At 39.9% G+C, this 23586-nt stretch overlaps 1 protein-coding gene and 2 long non-coding RNA genes across 4 annotated transcripts in view; all 3 read right to left on the minus strand.

Annotated features, from left to right (window-relative positions):
• Nucleotides 1-23586, minus strand: part of sesn1 (sestrin 1) — a 47302-nt gene that overhangs the window by 20973 nt on the left and 2743 nt on the right. The gene's annotated exons all lie outside the window — the stretch shown is intronic.
• On the minus strand, nt 6824-16700 carry LOC117961607. Its single transcript, XR_004660446.1, has 3 exons — nt 16688-16700; nt 8258-8263; nt 6824-6909 (listed from the first exon to the last, which is right to left on the minus strand). It is a non-coding gene; the product is annotated as an uncharacterized LOC117961607 (long non-coding RNA).
• LOC117961608 lies at nt 22532-23091 on the minus strand. The gene is made up of 2 exons (XR_004660447.1): nt 22828-23091; nt 22532-22617 (listed from the first exon to the last, which is right to left on the minus strand). It is a non-coding gene; the product is annotated as an uncharacterized LOC117961608 (long non-coding RNA).

Here is a 23586-nt window from a genome sequence, read left to right on the forward strand (position 1 = left end):
ACACACACACACACACACACACACACACTTGACTTGACAAACAATTTGTAAACCTCACTTTTAATCACAGGATGTTTCCCACAGGCATGTTAATGTACATGTCACCATGCTCCCACTTTTCCTCCACTGTCTTTTGACTGCAGGGTCAACAAAACACGGTGTCCCTTCAGTACAAGCCCCTGGTCTGTATGTGTGTGACATTTAAACTGTCCCGCTGTGCTACACAGTTAGTAATGATGAGCTAGTTTCATCCAGCACAAAAAATGACCAGCTAACACTAAAGGAAGTCAGAATCATAATGAGAGCATTTGTATCGCGAGACAACTGTAAACATTCCCATCTGTTTTCTCCTAAATAACTTTAATTACATCATCAAATTGTGACAACAGGAGCCTCCTAGCTTCTAATTTATGAGATTGATTTAAATCAGTTTGCAATAAACACTTTGAGAACACAGAAGACAAAAGGACGCAGCCACTGCACTGCCAGAAAGTGAAGGTCTTAACAATGGCATGCACATGTGTGTGTGTGCTTCTAACATTTTCATGATCTATGCTTTTGCTGAGCCCCTTGTCTAGAGCAGCTGCACGGGCTATCTGCCAAAATAACCACTCCCACAATATCTTCTGTAGTTGCGTCTTTCATTGTCTTTTCAGCATTTCAAATGTGCGTGTTTGTTTGTTTTCCTCTCTAATTCCCAGTATTATCTCACCTCAGTCATCCAAACTCCCTGCCTGCCCATTCTTCATCTTTGCCTCAGACCGTCTCTTCCTCTCTACCTTTTTGCTTGTATGGAGACTACAGAGAGCTAAGCCACTAACATTGATAAGGAAAAAACCTAGCTAGCTGACGCATCAGCTTATCCAAAGTCGAGAAAGTTCCCACTGTTAAGTGCTTCTCCTGGGCAGTTTCACTTAGTTTTGGTTTCCGGTCCTTCCCTTTTCCCTTCACCATGTTTTTTGGCTGTTCCCACTGCAATATCAGTTTCAAGTGTCATTCTTAATTGTACATGTGTGTAATTTTCTGCTCCAGATGTGTGTGAAGAGGAAATACAAAAGCATAAACTAGAAGACGTATCAGTTTGGACCTGTGCAGAATGTCACACCGGAGCGTCCGAGTATGGAAAAAAAAAAACCTGCAGCAGTCACTCTTACCCCAGGGGCTGAGTTGCTGGTGGGGGGCTCACATGACTCTGAGGTGCACCTTTGGTCATTTACCATGGGAATACAGCTTAACTAATGTCTGTCATCTGTACCTTTATAGATTTAAAGTCCCTCCCCTTCCAGAGGACCACCATGGGACTTTTATTCAGCAAATAAATATGTAATGTAGTAAAGGACAAGAGACAAATAAAAATGTGATCCGATTTAAATTAAGCCAATAACTACATAATTGTCAGTTTAAAACATTATTTTGCAAGTCAATACAAGTCTCACTTTGTCATAAAACAATTGAAGTGTTAACAAAAATAAATATGCGATTAGAAAGACTACTCACCCCATAGTCCCACAAGTGACGTCTTGCAGAAGTTACGATGCCTGTGTGTTTTGTACCGGGATGTAACTTGCATGTTCATTCTTTAGCTTCCCGGCTGATAAAAATGCTTAATAAAAAACATCATGTAAGGTAACGGTACATGTGTTGTGGCACATAGCTAGTTAGCTAGCGAGCAAGCATAGAAGCAAGCAAGATGACATATTGTGCGAGACAAGATATGCAGTACACTGAGCAACTTCCCACAAAACTAAATGTGGTACTACGACAGACTGCGATTTTCTTCACTTGCCAAATAATTGTTTAAATTGACCAACATATGTGTAATTCATGGCTCAATTTAAACTGAAATAATTTTTCTCTTCCTGTTCACTATCATACACACAGTTTACAAAATAACAACCCATGGGGCCCACCAAAAGGGGGACAGTCTCATTGTCAAGGTTTTGCAAAATGTCAGAACCAACCACAAGACATATTTAGCAAAAGCCAATCTTTTTTAAAGTAAAGATGCATCAAATCCATCAGTTTTCTGAATCATCAAATAGGTTTATGATATCATAACAATCTAGAATAATTACGTGGAATTTAACTGCATGTCTTCTATATGAAGTGCCTCAAAGCATGCAATTTAAAAGCTACTGCACTAGTTTATAGATTGTGTGTCGGAAGATTGAAGTGCAGAGTTCACAAGGGAAGAAGCTTGGAGTAACATGACTAATGGAATATAGCAGATATACAACACACAGAAGAGCCTTTTGAGGTTTATGGTTGTCCTTGTTTATTTGAACCCGAGAATACAGACGAAGAACTCGCCTCACAAGACTTGGAAAGAACCAGACAGAGAGGTGCAACAGGCAGATGAAGCAGCTGCTCCAAGCGCAAGCTACAGCCGGCAGTAACGTTATTACTGTGCAAGCCACATGCATATTTATCCCGTTTCCATGTAGTTACTGATATGGTCATAACCACTACTGTGCTCAATTATCTACTTTTGAGGAGGAAATAAACTGCAATTTGTTGCCGAAGACATGGAGGACACTCACTACACTACCTGGCGCTTGGGGATTGTTGTCGAACTGCGGGAGGCGATGAAGGCGGGGACGAAGGCTGCATGCCCGGCTAAGGAATCTACCACACAGATCAACACTGCCAAGCCTCCTACTCACCAACACCAGATTGACCACATACAAAATTGATGAGCTACAAATACACACACAACTGCAGCTTTATGATTTTCACAAAAGCCTGGCTGAACACACTTATCAGCTAGCAGCTAACAGCTAGCAGTTAACCAGACAGGCTACCCGTCGGCAAGATCTAAACACGGTAGGTGAATTAAAACAATGTCTGAATTGAAAACGCATCTTGATGTTACGTAAGAGCCCTGTTCATGTCATACGAACATATTATTTGCATTGTGCGTCTGTCAAGAGCCACAGAGGCACTCTAAAACTTGACCCTTTAACTGCAGTTTTAGCTCAGTGGAAGCTTGTACACATAGCTGCAGCTACTCAGTGTTGCCTGCACTGATTCAGGTCCGTTTTTTTTTGTTGTTTTTTTTCAATCGAAAGTACTCGTATATTTATAGCAATCAAGATGGACATAAAAATTGTCCGGAACTCTCCTTTAACATATGCTTTAACTGATTTTTTTTAGAATAGATAGTCTTCAGCCCGTATTCACAGGTAGTTGGGGGGGGAAAAAATGACATTCGGAGGTGAGCAGTGTCACAACTCTCTGGTGGAGCAGGTCAAGATTGGCTTTCATGCTGTAAAATACCTCCCAGCAAGCGTGTATTTGTGTGTTCATGCATGAGTCTTTGTGCCTGGGTGTTCATCCAAACTCTAGCCATATCAGCCATTCAGGGTGAGAGAGGAAGAACTTGTAGGCCTTCGCCCATGTCCCATGCCCAGTTTCCTGCTCCACCCCCCCGGCCGGCCCGAGGATTAGCTGCTAGTCACCCCAATGTGCCTATTCTCTCTCCTCTGTGTCTCTCCCTGTCCCTCACATCTCTGTCACCTCAGCGTTTGGGCTGTTTAGACAGGAAAGCCCTCCACCAGCTGCCTACAACAACAGGCCGACCTTAGTCACTGTCAATGTGTGTGTGTGTGTGTGTGTCTCAAAGTGTTTATATCTGAAATAAAAAAAAAGTATCTGTGGGGGAGAGGAAGACCTGAGTGTGAAAAAGATGAAGAGTGAAAGTAATACAGAAAGATCATAAGAATGTCTGAAAATAAAGATCTGAAAGGGAGTCACAGACATATACAGATAGAATTATTGAACATATCCCTGTAAGAATTACTGTACATACCCCTCTAGATTTGCATAGGCATGACATATTTTTCCATAAAGTTTTTAGTGTTCATAGAAGTAAAAAACGGTGATGAACAACAATTAAATAACATCATACAGTTGTTTTCACAGATAAACGAGTAAGACCGCAGGATGCTTCAGAAAAAATGTGTGAATGACAGTTTTTGGAGAGAGATCAGGGAGGCAGTGTGAAACAACCAGAAGAAGCTAAGGTTTGGAGACTTTTTGCCCGTTATTCAGGTATTGCCATTCAGAAGGGGTATAAAAACTTTTACATTTGGATATGATTGGAAGAGAAAAATGACCAAGTTTTATTGAAGCATACATGAGGTCTACACTCTACGTGGCTAGTAAATTAAATTTAGCATACAATCGGTGCAATGCCTCTTTAAGGTTAAGGAGCATTGTTCTGACAAATCAGAGTAGATGTTCCAAGGCTTGTGTAACTACATATACTGAGGCACTGACATTGGTGTGTGTACTGATGATCTGGGAATCACGTTTTGGCATTCAGCTCAATGCCCAACATGTAAATGTAGGCTACAGTAGATATCACACACACACACAGATGTTGAAACCTTGGAGAAATTTCCCCCTGTGGGCTTAGAAGACCTCTTACCCACTCTTTACTTACTTCCTGTGTGGGGTAGCACACTGAGCCTCACATCCTGTGAAAGACACACAAACTTCCTCTTAGAGCTTTTTAGCATCAATCTTCCTCTTTTCATCAATGTACCTTTTTCTCTCATCAAATCTGTTTGTGTACTTTTCTAACCACTTGTTCACAAGCCTGTTTTCTCCCCCTGTCTAAAGTACTGAGTAGTTGGGCATCAACTGGCCAAAAACAGCACCTTAACTCATCAACCACCACCCTTCATGCAAAGCAAAACCTCTCTGTTATTACAAGTGGCTTTGTGTGCAAGACCACAGTTACATACCCTACAATGACAGATAAACTAGTTTGGACCAGTAAGGACAGTGGGATCTAGCCAATAGACACCACACAGACCTCATACAGTACACACAAATCCCTTCACACATGCACACAAACACCCAAATATAATGCCTATCACCACCTCACATTGTACACACTGAGGCATGATTGCTGTTGCTGTGATTTAAATAGCTATTTTTCCATTGCGGAGTCAGTTGCACGTTCACAGACACACATATGGGAGCGATTTGGCCGTACAACATAAGACACAAGTTTGCTTGTGTAAAACAGCTTCAGAAACGGCTTACCAGTTAGCATATACTAACTGAGTAAGTCTACAGCTCTGTGTCTGTGACAGTGATGCATGCACAATTCTGTTTACTGCTGTAACACGTTATCTCTAAATAAACTGACCAAGAGGGAGTAAGAACATCCAGTACAGGGAGAAGGAATGTTCATGTACTTTCTGTACCCACATAAAAATCAAGACTGAATGTGCATGCAGATGATTGATGTTTTATGAATAAGCATCTGAAGGTACATGGTGACTGTATAACTAGCTTTATGGAAGAGACAGATAAGCTCCTAAATCCTGATTTGAGGGCGATACTTCGCACACAAGGAAACAATACATCTATTGGCTATTATATGTTTGAGATTGTTGCTATGAGAATGTGTCCAGACAGGAAAATAAGACCCATTGAGCTATATGATATCTTGACCTAACATGCATGAACATATAACTCTCGGCAAAACAGTCTTGTTTTGCTGAGAGTTGCAGCTGTCATCTGCAGGGAGTGAAGAGCAGTTAAACATACATACACACACACACACATATATATATATATATATATACATATATACATATACATACATACATACATACATACATATTTATATATATATATATATACATACATATACACACACACACACACAGACACACACACTTATATATTAACAATTCAATTGAAAAATAAACTGAAATCTTCTAGCTTGAAAATTAAATAATAAAAACCTTACAATAACCTGGTTGCATTAGTGTGCACACCCTCTTATAACTGGGATGAGGCTGTGTTCAGAATTAACCAATCACATTCAAACTCATGGTAAATACAAGTCATTACACACCTGCCATCATTTAAAGCAACTCTGATTATTCAGAAATTAGGTTAAGTTCCAGTAGGATTTTCCTACATTTTTTTAGTTGCATCTCAGAGAAACAGCCATGGTCTGCAGAGAGCTTCCAAATAGGCTGCACGATTATGGCCAAAATAAAATTGATTTTTTGATCAATATTGAGATCACGGTTAATTATCAGGATTATTTATTGATTTTAACCAAAACCAATTTTACTGTCACATAGGCTATTTATAACTGCTTTCACATCCATATTATGCTACATTCTTCTTATGTTGAAGTTGTGTTGTATGCCAGTTTTCTATTGGACGAAAAATCTACGGGAATTTCGGCACCTCATTATAGTGCCACTTAAAATGTCTGCGTTGCTCTCTGATGCTCCAAAACAGACGTTAGATGCAACAGAAACATCGCTGCATTTTACGTTAGTAAACACTAATAACACTAGCAGGTAACGTTAGCTACATTAGGAACTGGATTAACAAGACTAAAAGGCTAAAAACAGTCTGCCGCTAAAGCTACAAGCCAGGGCTCCAGGCTAACTTTTAGCCTTAGTTGCACTGGTGCGGCTAACTTTGTTTTTTAAATTTTAGGTGCACCAGCACAAAATTTAGGTGCAATTCATTTTTCCTTGCGTCGCCGTTAACACCACAATTTCAAGGTCATGATCCATATACATTCATATATATTACGTAAATGATTTGAAACAAGAATTAGGTGTAGGTAAATTCCTTTTTTTTTTGAAGCACAATGATACTGTATTTAAAGAATTTTTTTATTTTATTTAAAAAACGTTTTAAAAGGGCTTTACTGAGCTGCAAAACTAACACCTTTAAGCAAAATAGAACGTGCGTCCCTGAACTGAGACCTGACATTTCATGGATGTCATGGATGTCAAGTCTTAAAGCTGGTCCCCCCCTTGCTGTTGCATGCCCTCTCATGGCCAACATCTGTAATTTGGCTTTCTTCCCTTCTGGCCTTGGCTAAACCAGCTTGCCACACTCCCTAGCATCAAATCCTCCAAACTCCAGAAGCCCACTGCTAAATGCTCAGCTTTAAGTCCGCCACTGTTCACAAGGTCTTTTACTAAAACAGATTTGCATTCAAATAAAATACAAAGACAGGGGTTCCTTCCCTGTTTGAAAATATACAGATGCAACACATGTAAATGAAAGTTATCTGAAATAAAGAACAATAATAACAGACTGATGTGGAGAGAGAGGGAGTGCGATGGACTGAAACAGATGCTAGCCTACTCACAGAGTGACGGCTGACTCATTGTGAATGGGTCCTGCACGGGTTGAGTGGCGGGTCAGCAGACTTACACACATGAAATGTCTGTATCGTCACAGCGCTAAATTATTATGAACTATGAAATACTGGCCATGGGTCATATCTCTCGCCCAGGTCCAGCAGGTTCCGCCTCACACACACACACACACACACGCACACACACACAACGACCTGAAGTTATTTGCATTCAATAACTTCTGTGTTTTTCGCTTTGGCGGCACAGCGGAAACACTGATACACATTCAGGTTTGCCTCTCATGCTGTGTCTCTCCATGTTGCTGGGAGCCGTGTGTGAATGAATGGGGGCGGGGCTGCACGGAGAGTAAGAAGAGAGATCCAAACACAGGCACGGCTTTACAGAAGAAATGGGTCATTTATGAAAAAAAAATTAAAAAGGAGCATTCTATGAACGGAATGACACATTAAAAATATTGCTCGATCACGCAAATTTGATCGTGGAAAGCCAAAATCGTGATTGTGATAAAAATGTGATTATATGTGCAGCCCTGCTTCCAAACCATCAGAGGGATCTCATTGTTGAAAGATATCAGCCAGGAGAAGGGTACAAAAGAATTTCCAAAGCATTAAATATACCATGGAACACAGTGAAGACAGTCATCATCATCATCATCAAGTGGAGAAATTATGGCACAACAGAGACATTACCAACAACTGGACTTCCCTCCGAAAATTGATGAAAAGACGAGTAGAAAACTGCTCAGGGAGGCTTCCAAGAGGCCTACAGCAACATTAAAGGAGCTGCAGGAATTTCTGGCAAGTACTGGCTGTGTGCTACATGTGACAACAATCTCCCGTATTCTTCATATGAATGGGCTTTGGGGTAGGGTGGCGAGACGGAAGCCTTTTCTTACAAAGAAAAACACCCAAGCCCGGCTGAAGTTTGCAAAAACAAACAAGTCTCCCAAAAGTATGTGGGAAAATGTGTTATGGTCGGATGAAACCAAGGTTAACTTTTAGGCCATAATTCCAAAAGATATGTTTGACAAGGAACACCATACCCACAGTGAAGCATGGGGGAGGCAGCATCATAATCTGGGGCTGTTTTTCTTCAGCTGGAACCGGGGCCTTAGTCAGGGTGGAGGGAGTTATGAACAGTTCCAAATACCAGGCAACTTTGGCACAAAACCTTCAGGCTTCCTTTAGAAAGATGAAGTTGAAGAGGAAGTTCACCTTACAGCATGACAACGACCCAAAGCACATCAAAATCCACAAAAGCATGACTTCACCAAAAGAAGATTAAGAGAGAGAGAGAGAGAGAGAGAGAGAGAGAGAGAGAGAGAGAGAGAGAGAGAGAGAGATAAAAAATATCACTTTTGTTTTACTTGCCCAAGTCTGATTTGCTTACATTCTGTACAGTATGTATAGTTTATTCATCCACACAGTTGGCGTGAATGAACATTGGAAATATATGCAGAAACCAAGGTCAGATTATTATTTTAACAGGGTCGCAACGCGAGTGGAATTAGTTTTATGGATTGATCTGATGAGAAGATTGATTACCTAAACATCTTAAAATTGGCTTCCACAGTGCACCCCACTATTAAATGTATCCTTACGTTTTAGGTATCATAACAGCGATAAAGTTGAAATTTTTCTATTCCTAATATGTGGCAGCTTTATCTACTCAACACTGGTGCAAGCCCAGAAAACAGACTCTTGCTTTGTTGGTGCAAAGAGCAGGTGATCAATGAGACTTCTGTTCTGGCAGCCTGAACATTAATAGCAGATGATAAAAATACATCAACCTGAAGGGTAAAGACAAACAAATGTGATATAAGGAAAGGGGTGTGGTGGGATAAAAGGGAGGTCTGGTGATGCAACAACATGCATGTAAATCTGTACTGAAGTAACCCTAACCTTTTCCTCAAGCTTGCGTAGTGCTCACTAAGGCCTACACACACACACACACACACACACACACACAGACACTTGACTTGACAAACAATTTGTAAACCTCACTTTTAATCAAATATTCATGATTATTAGTGAAATCCTCCCAATATGAACCATTGAGAGAAAATTAAAAAAATTACTGTCGTTCAATTATTGCTTTTTTTTTACTTTTCACTTTGTTCTTCCAGAAGGCACACAAACAGTGGTGTCATTCACATATATGAATCGTTTACTTGTGGACTTGTAAGCAGTACACCTTTTCCCAAAGAAAGATTGTCAAATTCTAAGAACACATTTGAGCCAATTAATATCCCCGCCCTAGAGTAGGTGGATCCACTTCGCACCATTTCTTTAACAAGAAATCCAGAAAATGTACAGAACGTTTTGTACATCTAAAATGAGACACAAACATTTTAAGCTCCTCCTACATCCTTGGCATCTGTGATAAAAATAAAATAAAAAATAAAAGCTCTCCAGACACCGAGCCATCTAGTGTAACGGTCTGGTTTGCTCTAACTTCAGAGAGTGATACCCTCCCAACTGTCTCTGCGTCACACACAGTATGTTGAATGTGACAAATGTATGCTTCACCCGTGACACAGCGCTCATGTATGTCAAATATGAAAAACACATCTGACTTAGCTGCTGTTGATAAACTTGCTCTGTTTGGAGCATGCAAAGGCAGGCCTGACTGCAGAAACATGTTGATGTGATTACCAGAGAAAGATGTTGATTTGCCTCTATTTCAAACTAATTTTTTTAACTTTCTAGGAAGGGCTGATGGCTCCTAAATGTTGCTGACTAAATTAGAATGGCCTGGTTTTTAAACACACACATTTCCTAGAAGGTTCTGAACAAGATCCAACGACAACAAGTTTTCCAAAAAGTACACGCAACTCCCCTTCCCTTCTGTTTTTGCAGAATCTCAATCACACACCAACCCCAATATGCTCTTCCTCCAACCAGCCCCCTCCCTTTTTTTGCTGCACGTAAACAGATTCTAGAGGTGTGTCTCTCCTCAGCCCATAGCAGCCCTCTCAAGCTGTGGATCTAGGCCAATCACAGTGGCTGGTGGGAGCAGCTGTCATTCCTTCTGTTAATGGCAGTTGTTGTTTTGCTGCTCTCTCTGTGTGTTTTCTGCGTTTAGATTGATGGATGGAGGGAGGGAATAAAGACGAAGTCAGTTTAGGCATTAATAGGCTTTAAGTGTTTGCCCACAATTAGGTGGGGGCTAATCCCAAATTCACAAGTGTGCACACACACACACACATTCACACAAACCTATACAGCATTTACATGCTCTTTAACATTATCCATCTCTTGCGCTCCCTCAAATCACACAGACTTTGTTTCTTCACACACACACACACACACACACACACACACACACGTGTGGGGAGCTATAGGGGAAAAGACCCTATCAAACCAGTCAGCAACGAACACAGATCATTCTGCACTTCCCAAAAAACACCTAAACAAAATAGATGTTAAAAATAAACAGTTTCATTGAAAAGTAGTTCTCGTTTTTATATAGAATATTTGAAAACACTTTCAGTATATCAGAAATAAAAGTAGTTTAAGAAACTGCTATTTTTTAGTTTTCAAACAGCACAGGAGATAAAAAAACAAAAAAGTTATATGCAGTACGTCACAAACAATATGAAGAAGGAAAACATTCATGACTTGTTTTTCCGTACTCTTCCTCATTCCCTCTTATTTATGCAATGGAGTTGTGTTACACAATGAAGCAAGTTATTTGCAACTCCTGAAACGTCTCAAAGAAAAGTCTTGAGCAAACACGGCCTTATCAAGAGAAGTGTAACGGCTCAGAACTCCTGCCATATCGGCAGGTGATAAAAAGTGTGACTGGTTAACAAATCATTGTGTGGTGACCGTAAAGGACCAAATCAATTAAAACAAGCTTGTGAGCTTTATTTGGAATGGACACTCCACTATATTTTTTTCCTTCTTCTCACTTGTATGAAGAGGGAAAACTATTGAGCGTGATGACAGCATGTTTAAACCAACGTCCCGACTGAAGGGTCACTTTCACACACCTACGTTCAGAAAGACGCAGTGACACGTGGTATTTCACAGAGGTTCCTTCGTTCAACAACTGATCTTTTTTCCTTCTCCATCAATATATAAGGGAGTCTTCTGTGTGAGGAAAGACAGGCCGAGTTGCTGTTACAACCAGTAACAACATGTGTAATATAATGTAATTAATAATGAGAAAAAATGTCTTAATGTTATCCAGGCTGATATTTATAATATGGATCAGTTTAGGTGGATCTGAAATAGTTAGCAATAGTTGTCATATAGAGTCAGGAAGACTCTCGTCATAGATTTAACCAATTATTGAAAACAAATGAAAATGCAGTTGTGCAGTCATGTTAGGACTCTGAACTAGGAAGGAGGAGGCTGGGGTGGTGGAGCAGCAGCAGTGAGTGAAGCAGCGTAAGTGTTGCAGGGATCAGTGAGGAGGGAGTCACAAAAAAAAATGCTCTAAGCGAGATCACGCTTTTTTAGGCGACAACATTTTTGTCACATAAATCTTGCCCATGAACACACAGTTTTAAAAAAAAAAAAAAGGGAAAAAAAGCGGCCTCTGTAGACAGCCCAGGCTCCACAAACCCCAACAAAAACCAACTGTGCCAACCTGCACCACCAGTCTTCCAGCGTTCCAGACAATAACTGACAAGAAGGATTTGGGGGTGGGGGTTGGAGGGTTAGTGCGTGGAAGTATGGAAGGGAGGGAGAGGGGACGGGATGAGGAGGAGGGAGTTAGCCTTGTTTTGTTTGAAAATACTTTGAACGTCAACAAGAAGTGCCGTCACCCAACATTGCTTAGAGCACTTTTAAAAAGGACTGCCTTGATTTGAGAATGGCTGTGATTGGTGAGTGTCCGATAGGAATGATAATTCAATCAGCGGGCGTATGACTTCTGTACTGCAATTTACTTATCTGCTGATAAGTTAATATTGGCTGGCCAATTATTGAATCAGAAACGGTACCTATGAAACATTACTATGACTGTGCAAAAAATACATTAAAAATACATTAAAATGTTATTTGAAACATGGCATGCTCCATCAAATTGCACACACACACCTAGTAAAGCAGACAAGCTGGCAGGAAAGCAAACAGAATGGCATGGACTTTGCTGCAAGGCAACCTGCAAAGAGACGTTTAATGCCACTACTGAGAGAGGAATGCTGTTTTTGTGTTGACATGATTGATTACTTTTCCAGTGTACTAAACAATGTGTATGGGAAGTATAGGGTTATCTACGCTCCAAACTATTTACACCTACCTATCTGCCTACTCAGCTAAATCTACTTATTTATGAAGGATGTTTTAGATGATTTAGACAGGCTGCATCATCAGAGATCAGCTGCAGCATTTAATTTCAACACAGCTTAGTCTAACTGGTTTTAAGATAAATACTGTATCTGACTAACATAACAATGCCTTGCTTTGCTAACTGGCTGGACATAAAGAAAACGTGTTATAAACTGTAAGTTACCAAACATCATTCTCTCCTGACATCACAGCATGCCCTGTGCTGTGTAAAATGAATTACAAGGGGTCCTTATAGAGTTCCTTCCTTCCCCTCCTTCTTTCCTGAAGTCAAATGACGAGAAGTGATCCAATGGGCCACCGACACTCCCATGAAACAAGCCAATAAACAACTGAGAGCATGTTGCTGATTAATGTCCTAAGGGGAGCTCTTGTCCAAATAAGCTCATTTGGGTCATGAGGGGATCTGTTCTTACAGCAGATAAGAACCATTAACATTTTATGTTGAGGAAAGCTGATATAAGTTTAGGGCTTAGAGATATTTCCCTCAGTGGTAAAAAGGCGGGAGGGAGGAAAAAATAAAACTGAGTGACTCAAGGGTTTTTGTATATTTTGTGTTGGTTGGTTGGTTGGTTGGTTGCCAACCTTTAGATGCCTGGTTTTTCTAAGGGCCTCCAAGTGTTGACTAGAAACATGACTAGAAATCTACAGAAGAACGAACAAGGTTATTTGCCAGTGTAGACTACCAGATGGAAAAGTTGTTTTTGTCTCTCACAATCGATCTCCCTATGGCCTCGAGACACTTCTGTTCTCTCAAGAGTTTACCTCAGCTTGGCCTTTACTATTCTTTTAAGTTCCCTAAAAGCCAGTCAAATCTGGGCTTTTATTCCCTACATTTCCTGATGTGTATTGCTTTGTTTTGTTAAGATTCTTTTTCACAGCCCAACATACACATATCTTCTTTTTGCAACTTTCTTCGCAAGTTTCCCTCCACCTCATTCTTTTCTGCTGTTTACGGTTTCTTCTCAGCATTCTTTTTGCTATACCTCACTGTACCCGCTCATTCACCCCCAGTCCAACCTGTTATTTTCTCTATCCTGCTCATTAAACAATGGATTACATTGTTTGCAAATATTTCTACTTGTTAAGATCTCTTTTGAATGTGCTCTTTGGCCGCAGAGAAAATACTTCGTACTTTCAAAGAGGGGCTCATTCTTGCTTTCTAATCACCATGGCATTGGCAGAGACATACTGCACGCTCAGACTAAGCTTACACACCCTTGTTAAAATGCTCTGGTAAAGGCTTTGTGCACTGTTATGCATTATCTGATGTATTAGAACCTGCAACACCACACAGATCAATAACAATAAAGAATATTTATATTTTTGTGGCTAGGGCCTCCAATTAGCCTTACACAAATCCTTGTAATATTAATTGTCAGAAAAGTCCACAATGTCCATTTTCCCTGTTTTGACCTTAAAAGGTAATCATCCTTTAATTGGGCTTATTTCACCTGAAGTACAGTAAAGTTTTGAGGACCACTGCAACAATTCAGGTGAACATGAACTGCATCTTCACTAAAAAAAAATACAAATCAAAAAAGAAAACCAAATAAAACTGAATAACTAGCTCCGATTTCCCCAAATATAACTAAATGCATAAACCATATAGCACATAACATGTATTAACATTATAGATCAATAAAAGGAAACCAAAACAGAAAGAAGAATAGAAGCCAGACAAAATGACACTATTAAAACAGACACTAACGAAAAGCAAAGTGAACACATTTTTCCCCGAATGAATGAAAAGATTCATTAAGGCCTGATAAAAAAGTCTTAAGAGTTAAAAAGGAAAACATTCAAACTGTATGGTTCATGGTTTAAGGAAACTGACTGCAAAAAAAAAGAGTCTGCTAAACAAAGCTTTATTAGTCTTGCCAACTGATTTTCCAGATTTTCTGAGTCACCCAGAGGGAGAGAAACAACCTTACTTTTGCAATGTTCTTCAGGCGGCAAAATGTATTTATAAGTTGCATTTCATGTGTTTTTCAAAGTTAAGATCTTAAAAAAACATCCACATTTCTTGACAGAGACTGAACAATTTGTGAAAATGCAGTTACATTAACATACACATGCCAGCATCTTTATGCTAATTACTTATGTATTAACTTATCTCAGCTCAGTGGGAAGAATGAGCCATCCACTTCATTTCATTTAACTGAGAGCTATGTTGGATGTCAAAGCCAACATCTGGAATAATTCAAAAGGAAGGGACAACCTCAGTCATTGGTGCAAACAACAAAACACCCGTATTTTCCTCCAAGGCTCATGGGTCAAAAAAGATCAGCTTACAAAAGGCCAGTTACATGATACGTTCAGGGACAAGCTTCCAGCTTGTTTCCAACCTTTCAAAAATGTGGAGTTGTTAGGTAATGTGCTATTTAAGAACATTCCAGTGTGCTTAGTGTATGGTATATGTGAATGTGAGTGTGTGCGCAAGCACAAGTGTGTATCGGTGGACTGATAAACCCTCAAGATGTGATGGATGGCTTCATGATGTCATGGTTTCTCTTTGAATTACTATGTAGGCACATGTAGTACAAGCGTGTAAGCGTTAGGAAGGTAAACGACTTTGCACTTGACCTTTAAAATCCTTGAACTGTTAAAACAAAATGGAAACAAAAGCATTTCTTCTTTGACGCAGTAGACTTCTTTTAGGTAGACACCAGAAACAAAGAAACAATCATCTGAAATATTCACGCTAAACGCAAAACAATTAAACTTTCAATAGCTGATTTCTTTGGCCACTTGGGGCAGTGGAGAGAAGTTGTAAACACAACATGGTGAACTTGTTAGCAAACAGCTGCTTATTTACTCATCCAGCAGTTAAAGAGCAACATTATCATTCATTTGGCGTCGTGTTTCTTGCCACTGGATGCATGTAAGACATCACTCTCTATTTTTGGTCTGTGCCGACTTCTGGAGGGAAATATCTGGCTCTCTAGCTGCTAAATAAACCACTATATTAGCAGGCAGGTCACTAGCATTATCTGCTCTTTGGTGCTGAGCAGGTAGTATACAGTGTATATTATTATCTATATATTTTTTTTTTTTTTTTTTTTTTTAGGAAGAACGGTGAGAGTGAAGCAAAACAGTTACAAATTTGAACATTGGCAACTTCTCAGTCCCTCCTCCCTTTCCGCGAAAGCCCAAAACGTTCTCTAAGCCCCCCCCCCCCACAAGGGAGAATGAATGTGTGTGCATGAGCCAAAAATATCACATTATACCGATACAACCATTATCAGCTATTTGGTTATTATTAATATTACACAGCCACTTCGGTCAGTCGACTTTAGGATGAAAATATATCCCTAGCCATTGATCTTCATCGTCAAAGCGTCTGGGTGGCCAGTGTGTTGGAAATATTATTATAGAGAAGTAGAAAGTATTTTGGCACAGTATTTAGTTACACTTACCAAACTAGAAGCTTCATGGCAGCTGGCTGCAACCTACAACTATAAATACCATTAAGGTGAGTGTGGCAAATATAGCTAATTAATACAACCTGTAGGTGCATCTCTGTTGTATGTCATTTGAAATTTAATCATGGGCATATTAGTAGTAGTAGCAGTAGTAGTAATAATATGCACGTTAGTAAATCTTGTTCCCGTTTATAAAATGTTAGGACAGTGCAGCAGGACAAAGAAACCTGGAAATACGACATTGAATTTAAACGGGGTGTTTGTGTGCTTACTTGTCGACCTACTTTCTTTTCCCTAAAAATGTGGACTATGTAAGAAAGTGCTATGAGTCTTACTCTGCTCATTCAACGTAGATATAAATGCATTCAAATTAACACTAGAGTTGGAACCTCACAATCATTGTTTAATTTTTATCCTACACTATATACAGTTTCATAAAATTGTTAGGTGTGCAATAAGACACCAAATAACATGAAGGTGCAAGTCTAGATTTAGGGTAGCCACACTGGTCAATGTGAGGGAGTCTTTTCCTAGCTTAAGTAAACACTGAGAAGTACTTTTTTACAAAAACTGCATGTCAATCACACACACATTTGCACACCCACCGTTTGTGTCTCTGGCCCACACAAACACTCAAACATTGGCCTGGTTTTAGAGAAAAAGAGTTTAGGTCAGAGGTGACCGACTGTGGGAACGTAGAGGTCCCGTAGCATGAAACTGTCACCGTCCTGACAAACTGGTCTGTAACATAAACAAGCACACACTCAGCTTAGGACAATACCCCCGAGAGGAGAGCACAATGCCTCTCCACCACTCCACACTGGGCCTGGAACAATACCGTACACGCTAAAACAACATCATAGCTGGGCCTCAGCTAAGCCAACTTGGCACTGGGTTAACTGAAGCAACACTATTTGGTGAGCAGCACCACACAATGCCTGCAATGGGAAACGATCCATCAGGTGCTGACCACAGCTAAATTCATGTCTCAAAATGTGGGGTCTTTACAAGATTGGATGAGGAGCACTGTTTGTGTTTGTGTGTGTTCTGTTGCATGTCAACAGTTTTCCTTCAAGACTGAAGGCAGTTACAGGGCCTTTAAACTCACAAATAAGCCTACACAATCAGATATACTGGAATAGCATAGGTAAAAAGCATTGGCATGAAAATTAAATACGTTTTGATTTTGCCCCATTATTTCTGACGTACACATCCATTATGGCAGAACTCTCAAAACATGTGTTTGGGTTTACACCAATCTGTTAACAATCATTTCAATAAATCAATACACCATTTGGTCTATAAAATGTCAAAACTTGTTCCTCCTATTTTTCCACCTCAAGGTGAGTCAAATTGTTTATTTTGTTCAATTAATGGTCCAAAACCAAAAGTTAAAATCGATAAAGAATTGCAGCTTATCAACTAAATTTCAGTGGATACACAATATTTCCTGATCAGAACAAGTGTCCCTAATATTTTGTTTGTGTATTCCAGCTGGTTAAGCCTGGTGTTGAGCCTGTGTGGTTTGTATCCTAATAGGGGCAACCTCAGACTGAGGCCTTAACCACAGCCACTGGGCTATTCATGCTTTGTGACCTGATTCGCAGATGCCTCTAAATGCTGCATGCTCACTGCTATAAATCTCTCAAGACTTGTAAACACACAACACACATTCACACTCAAAGGCAGAGAGACCAACAAACACATAGACAGACAATAGCACATAGAAAACACACAAACACACACACACACACACACACTGGATGAATGCCCAGTGACTAGGGCAGAAGGAAACGATTAAAATCATGTGCAGCATTGCATGCATTCAGCCCAGTACATGGAAAAGTCCCATCCAGTATCATGGGAAGAAAAGCAGACTACAGACTGGTACAGAGCACCATCCAGTGTCCAGATAGGTGAACTGAAGCCGCTTCAGTCCCTGTATGCTGTGTCGATGATGAAATCATTCAATGGCGATCCTTTTTCATCAAGTAAAAAGCCGAGCATTAAAGAGTGAGAGGGTGGAGGATAAAAGGTCTATTGATTTTTTTCAAATACTCTTTCCACTAGACAATAACCTTCATCATTCCATTAATGAATTTGATCAAATTAATCCTGAACAGATGGCATGCAAGTCGATGAAACTGGCAAAACCACAGCGGGGTGATATGCAGCAAGATTTATTTTGTTGGATTGTGTGTGTGTGTGTGTGTGTGTGTGCTCCCTCATGATATCATAAAGCCTACAGAACTACACAAAGGCTTTGGTTTGGTTTCAGACATGGGGGACAATGAAATCAGCTTCTCTCAACCAAAATATATTTACACATGTATAACTAATTTATTGCACTAACACCAAAAATCCCTACTGTTTACTTTAGTTGATAGAGACTTCATACTTTATAATAAATAATCATATAATTGAATATGAGTAAGTGGTTTTCAAAGATTTGACAGGTACATCTGATGGAGTATACCTTGAAGCGTATCTGTGTGAGCGCACAATAATACTGTAATAATTGAAGCCAATCAACTCCTCTTCTCTAAACTACATTATGAAAGCTGGATCGTAAGGACAATGTTCAGAAAGATTGAACTAATCAAACTGAAACTATGTTTCATTCTATGCCCAATAGAAACTATGATTTTCAAAGTATACATGGCATTTGAAACCCATGTTCATGTGAATATTAAATTAGATAAAAGGCTCCAGTCCATTAGTGTCCAAGTAAACCATGTCAGTAAGCCAACAGCTACCCCCAACACTACCAGCCATTTGTTATATTATTATTACTCATGTGCTTTTCATGCTATAGGAAGTCTTAATGTCTGTTGCGAGGGGAAAAAAAACATTAAAGTTGCCCTCGTGGATAAACCTGTTTAGAACCTGGCCTGGGAATGCCTCGAGATCCCCCAGTCAGAGCTGGTTTATGTGGCTTGGGAAATGGAAGCTTGGGGTCCCCTGCAGGAGATGCTGCCCCCCCGTCAAATAAACGGACAAAGATGGATGGACGGACTCTTTTATTTATGTTCATTTTCTGTGTGTTTCTCTCCTTCAAATAGTTTGTAATTCCTTTCCCACCTCCTGATGTAGCACTTTGTTACTGTTGTCCACAGTCCTCCCCCTCATCCTCCTTCCACAGTCTAGGGGTATGTGGGTGAGACAAAACTACATTATCTATTCAACTGCTGTTACACCCCCCCCCATATGTTGTTCAACCTTCAGTGCATAGATATGTTTGGCAACATTTCCACTTTCTTTGGACAGAGCAGCTCCCCCACCCCAAAGTAGTGGTGTCAACCAACCCACCCGATCATTGTACCTCATGCCACTGGTACCATGACGACTGCTTAGGCTCTGCTAAAGCCCAGACCCACTAGCTCATCCCTCCCTCAATGCCCGGATAATACAGCTTTTACATGTTTTTAGTAGTAGTAACCTTAACCCTAACAGCCGTTCCAATGAATACTGATGATTCTTACAGGGAACAAATTAGATTCTACTTTTTCTTTCTATAGGAAAATGTTTCTAAGATTTATTTTCATTTATGCTATAATTGCTAAAAACAGAAAATGGTGCTTTTTTTATCATTTACACAACAGGATTGACAGTGACCTAGTTGCACACTTCCCACATGCCCCCTCCTTTTAGTCTTCCTGGGTCTCTCTGGCTGGAAGGTGGGGGTCTGTCTGTGTTGTAGGATCAAAGTGGGGGCTTGTGTGTTGGCATGCTTTCTCAGCATGTTATAAATAGTATCTAATACCCTGGCTAAACAGGCATTTGGTGCTGGAAAGAGAGATTGTATAAATCCTCAGATTCTTGCAGTTTGTTTCCCGTGCAGTAAACTAAATAAATGAAGTCTTATCTATAGATTGCATTCATTATTATTATTATTATTATTATTATTATTATTAGGTGGTTCGAAATTCAATTTGTACATTGAGAAAGCCGCTCGCTGGGTTTTCAGTCACAGACATTTGTGCCATAAGGATATGGTTCAACACAGTTCCCAGGATGAAAATGCTTCCAAATATCTTGATTTGTGCGGCCAACAATCCCACACCCAAAGATATTCAGTTCTCCTCACAGTGGAGAAGCTGGAGAAAATGGCTGAAATGATTCACCAATTATAACTGATTTTCTGATTATTGAATCATAAATTATTTCAGGTCTAAATTGCAACAAAACTTTGAAAAGTAACAGAAAGAAGCTAAAATGCATCAAAGAAGAGGAGCCATGTCATCGCCAGTATCAGCATCACCAGGGCAAAAACAATCATATTACAAGAGACTTGAAGTAGTGTAGAAAAGCCTTAAGTGGCCACAATATGATTGCAACATAAAGCTTCACGTAGTTTAGCTAGATTAAACATCACACAGATTGTACACAGTGCACACCCACCCACCCGAGCTCCTATCAACACTGTCCCATCACTCTGTCCAGCTGGCTGGCAGCTGTAATTCCACAGATTTATTTCTCGAACACATCCTCCATATCCATGGAGCACTAAACAGTTACTCTGCCAAAGGTCATTGCCTGCTGCTGCTTTCTCTCCCCCCCCCCTCAACATTCAATTTGTCTGACCCGGTTTGAAGCTGAGATTGCCCATAATCCAGCAGATCTGTCCAGACCACAAGGCTCTATATCCATGGTTCCTCACTCTATTTACAGACTGAGAGGAAGCAAAAGTAGCTGAGAGGTCCGGAGGCATGCACACAAACATGCCAACACATACAGTACAGTGACAAAGACACAAGCAGGTAAATTTACCCACACACATTCATGCACAAAAGCATTTAAAAAGGTGACGATAAGCAAAAAACAATCAATAAATGATATAACAATATCTAAAAAGGAGTAAACCACTGCACAAGAAACCACCCCACACCAACCTCAAACAAAATCATATTGAACAAACCATTTGAGGGCCAGTGCAAACAAGGACTTTATTACCGTAAGTGTCCAATCATATATTTCAGTCTTGACACAAATTTAAAAAGCAGTGCACTACTTTTACAACCTGTATAACAGAGACCTTCGGCACCTCCCAGGAATAAATAGAATCCTGAAAAAGCAATGTGATCTAGTATATCTGATGCCATCACCAAGGGCCTGGAGACATTCCCAAGTCTTCAATGTGGAGACAGAAATGGGTTTTGGGTTATTCTGGGAGGAGGCCAGATCCAGGAAGCCATTTTTCTTAATTGATCACACATAAGTGTTTATTACAGGGGGTGCTGAGTCATCCTTAATGTACATAATTAGAAAAATAAATAAAAAGCATAAAAACATCCACAGCCCTAGGCCTTCCTTAGAGAAAAAACAAGTTAACTTGGGTTTCTTAACTACTGAGGCTTCAGAAAAAAAAAAAAAAAAAAGTTTCACTCGTTTCTTCAAAAAATAGTCAAAGCTGCACAACCTGGATCAAAAAATATTCTGTCAGCCGCACACTGAAAAAGATATTTAACCCATTTCCCAAGATGCAATTCCACTTCCCTAAACCAAAACGAGATGGTTGCTCGTTTTATAGAATGAGAGGCTGGAAAAATAAAAATGCAGTATTATATATGAAAAGAAAAAAAATAATTCATGATAGAAAATAACATTGACTAATAGATAGTCTATATCCTCAACGTTCCACTTCCTGGATTGCTCAGGTGCTGCATGAAATTCCGCCGGATGCATGTCTTTTCACCGATGTCCATTTCCTTACGCTTTCTTTGCGTTTTAATTTTAAACTCCATGAGATTTAGGAGGACTATGGTCAACTGCTCCTAAGGGCCGTGACACACCTACCCGATAATCGGCCGTCGGACAGTCTGGCGAGGTCGGTGACTCGAGTCTGTTCGGTGTGTTCCATGTTCCGTCAGCAGTCGGACTCAAATGACCAATCTGATTGGTGGAGTGCAAACCCGAAAATGAGTGGAATGAGCGTGTCTAGAGTCATTCAAAATTTGTCGTTCTGAAATGAAGACGGATTCAAATGCTTCCAGAAACAGGTTTTGGTGAGGAAAATATAGTAAAATATGAGATTGTATGCTGAACAAGCCGCCATGATAGACTGTCTTTAAATTTCTGATTGTGACGCGTTCGTCCAATCAGCTGCTGGCTTTCACTTTTTGGCAATAATACAGATTAGCTACGCTTACTGTTATGGAGACGTATTGTGTCTCCTCGCTTTGGTGCGTTCCGAGGCACTTTTATGACCAACTTAAGGAGAAAGATCAGTTCAACTGCTTTTTCTGCCAAGGGTCGGCCATCTGGTTGATGTGTCAGGGGCACAAGATCTCTGCAGGGTAAACCGAGACAGCTAGCTAGACTGTCTGTCCAATATAAGTTTTTTCCTCACAGGACAGAAACAATTTTTGAACGTACACGTTCCACCAAAAAAGTTCCTTCCCGAGGCGGTTTTGCTCCGTGTGGAGCTTAGCGCCGACCATGAGGATTGTGATTGATTTAAAGTAATGCCAACAAACCATAGCATGTTTATCTCCCATCCTGGAATGCTGTGTGGACTAGCCAGACCCTTGTGAACCTGATAATTAAACATATAGACCAAATCACTTATCTCTTTTTACATTAAGAAAAACAGAGTCAGAGGATTTGGGACATAACTTGCAGTTAATGTTATGTTAAAGACACCAATTCCATTTGGCATTTACTGTACATTCTTTCCTACATCATTTCATCCCTGTAGGCCGTAGATGTGAACAAATTCTCTCAAATCTGAGCAGCACCAGCCTGCATTACAAGAAAATGTTGATCTTTTGAGATCAACATTTTAACACTTTTAATTCAAGTTAGGGCTGAGGGCTAACACAATGGACTAATTACATAACACAAAGAAATCCCTCTCTGGCTCTGTCCAGCCACCCAAGACTGGGCTCCTTTCATCCAGCGAGGGAACATGGTGACCGGAGAGAGACAGAGAGGACTATGGAGTCTGCCCACCTCTTTATCTCTCTTGGTTTGTGTGCATATGTGTGCATTTGCAGGGTTTTCCCTTCCATCATTAGGCTTCGGCAAAGCAACAAAGCTGTTTTTAGTAGCACCTAAGCCAAATGAATTTAAAATCATGTGAGCATCAAAACTAACTAAATGACTTGATTAAATGACTCCAATTGAATGATTGTAGCTGGTCCCCAATGGGCTTCTTTAGCTTAGGTTATGTTTTTAATTATCTTCTTTAGCTTTTGCTAAGTTTAGACACAGATATGGTAACAACAATGGTCTGAAATGATGTGAAATGAGGTTCTTTTTTAGGGTTTCTGTGACCTTAGTTGAGAGATGCACATAAATCCCCAGTTAAACCAGAATATGTTTTTTTTAAAGAAGTAAATGAACAAATTGAGACATGTTCATTAGTGAGCTTTAGAAGTGTTGGTAGGTTGACAGTCGGTAAGTGGTAGTTCGAGGGAGTAGGCCTTTTTCCCAAAATGTCAAACTATAGCTTTAAGTGTGTGAGCGCCAATAGGCTTTTTTTTTTTTTAATATACTAGCACATACTATTAAAAGGCTTTAATTTTAAACCATCTACTGTATAAAAGTGTCTGGAATTAGATTTTTTTCATGCCATACAATGGATAAGGTTATTCCTCCTTTTTAAAGTTATTATTGGATTTACTTTCACATAAAATTAAATTGTACAAAAGATACTTTGGATAGGCACATTGGGGCAATAAACGAGCAAAAGATTGTACAAGGCAAACA

This window comes from Etheostoma cragini, chromosome 18, assembly GCF_013103735.1.
Source record: "Etheostoma cragini isolate CJK2018 chromosome 18, CSU_Ecrag_1.0, whole genome shotgun sequence".
NCBI lineage: Eukaryota > Metazoa > Chordata > Actinopteri > Perciformes > Percidae > Etheostoma > Etheostoma cragini.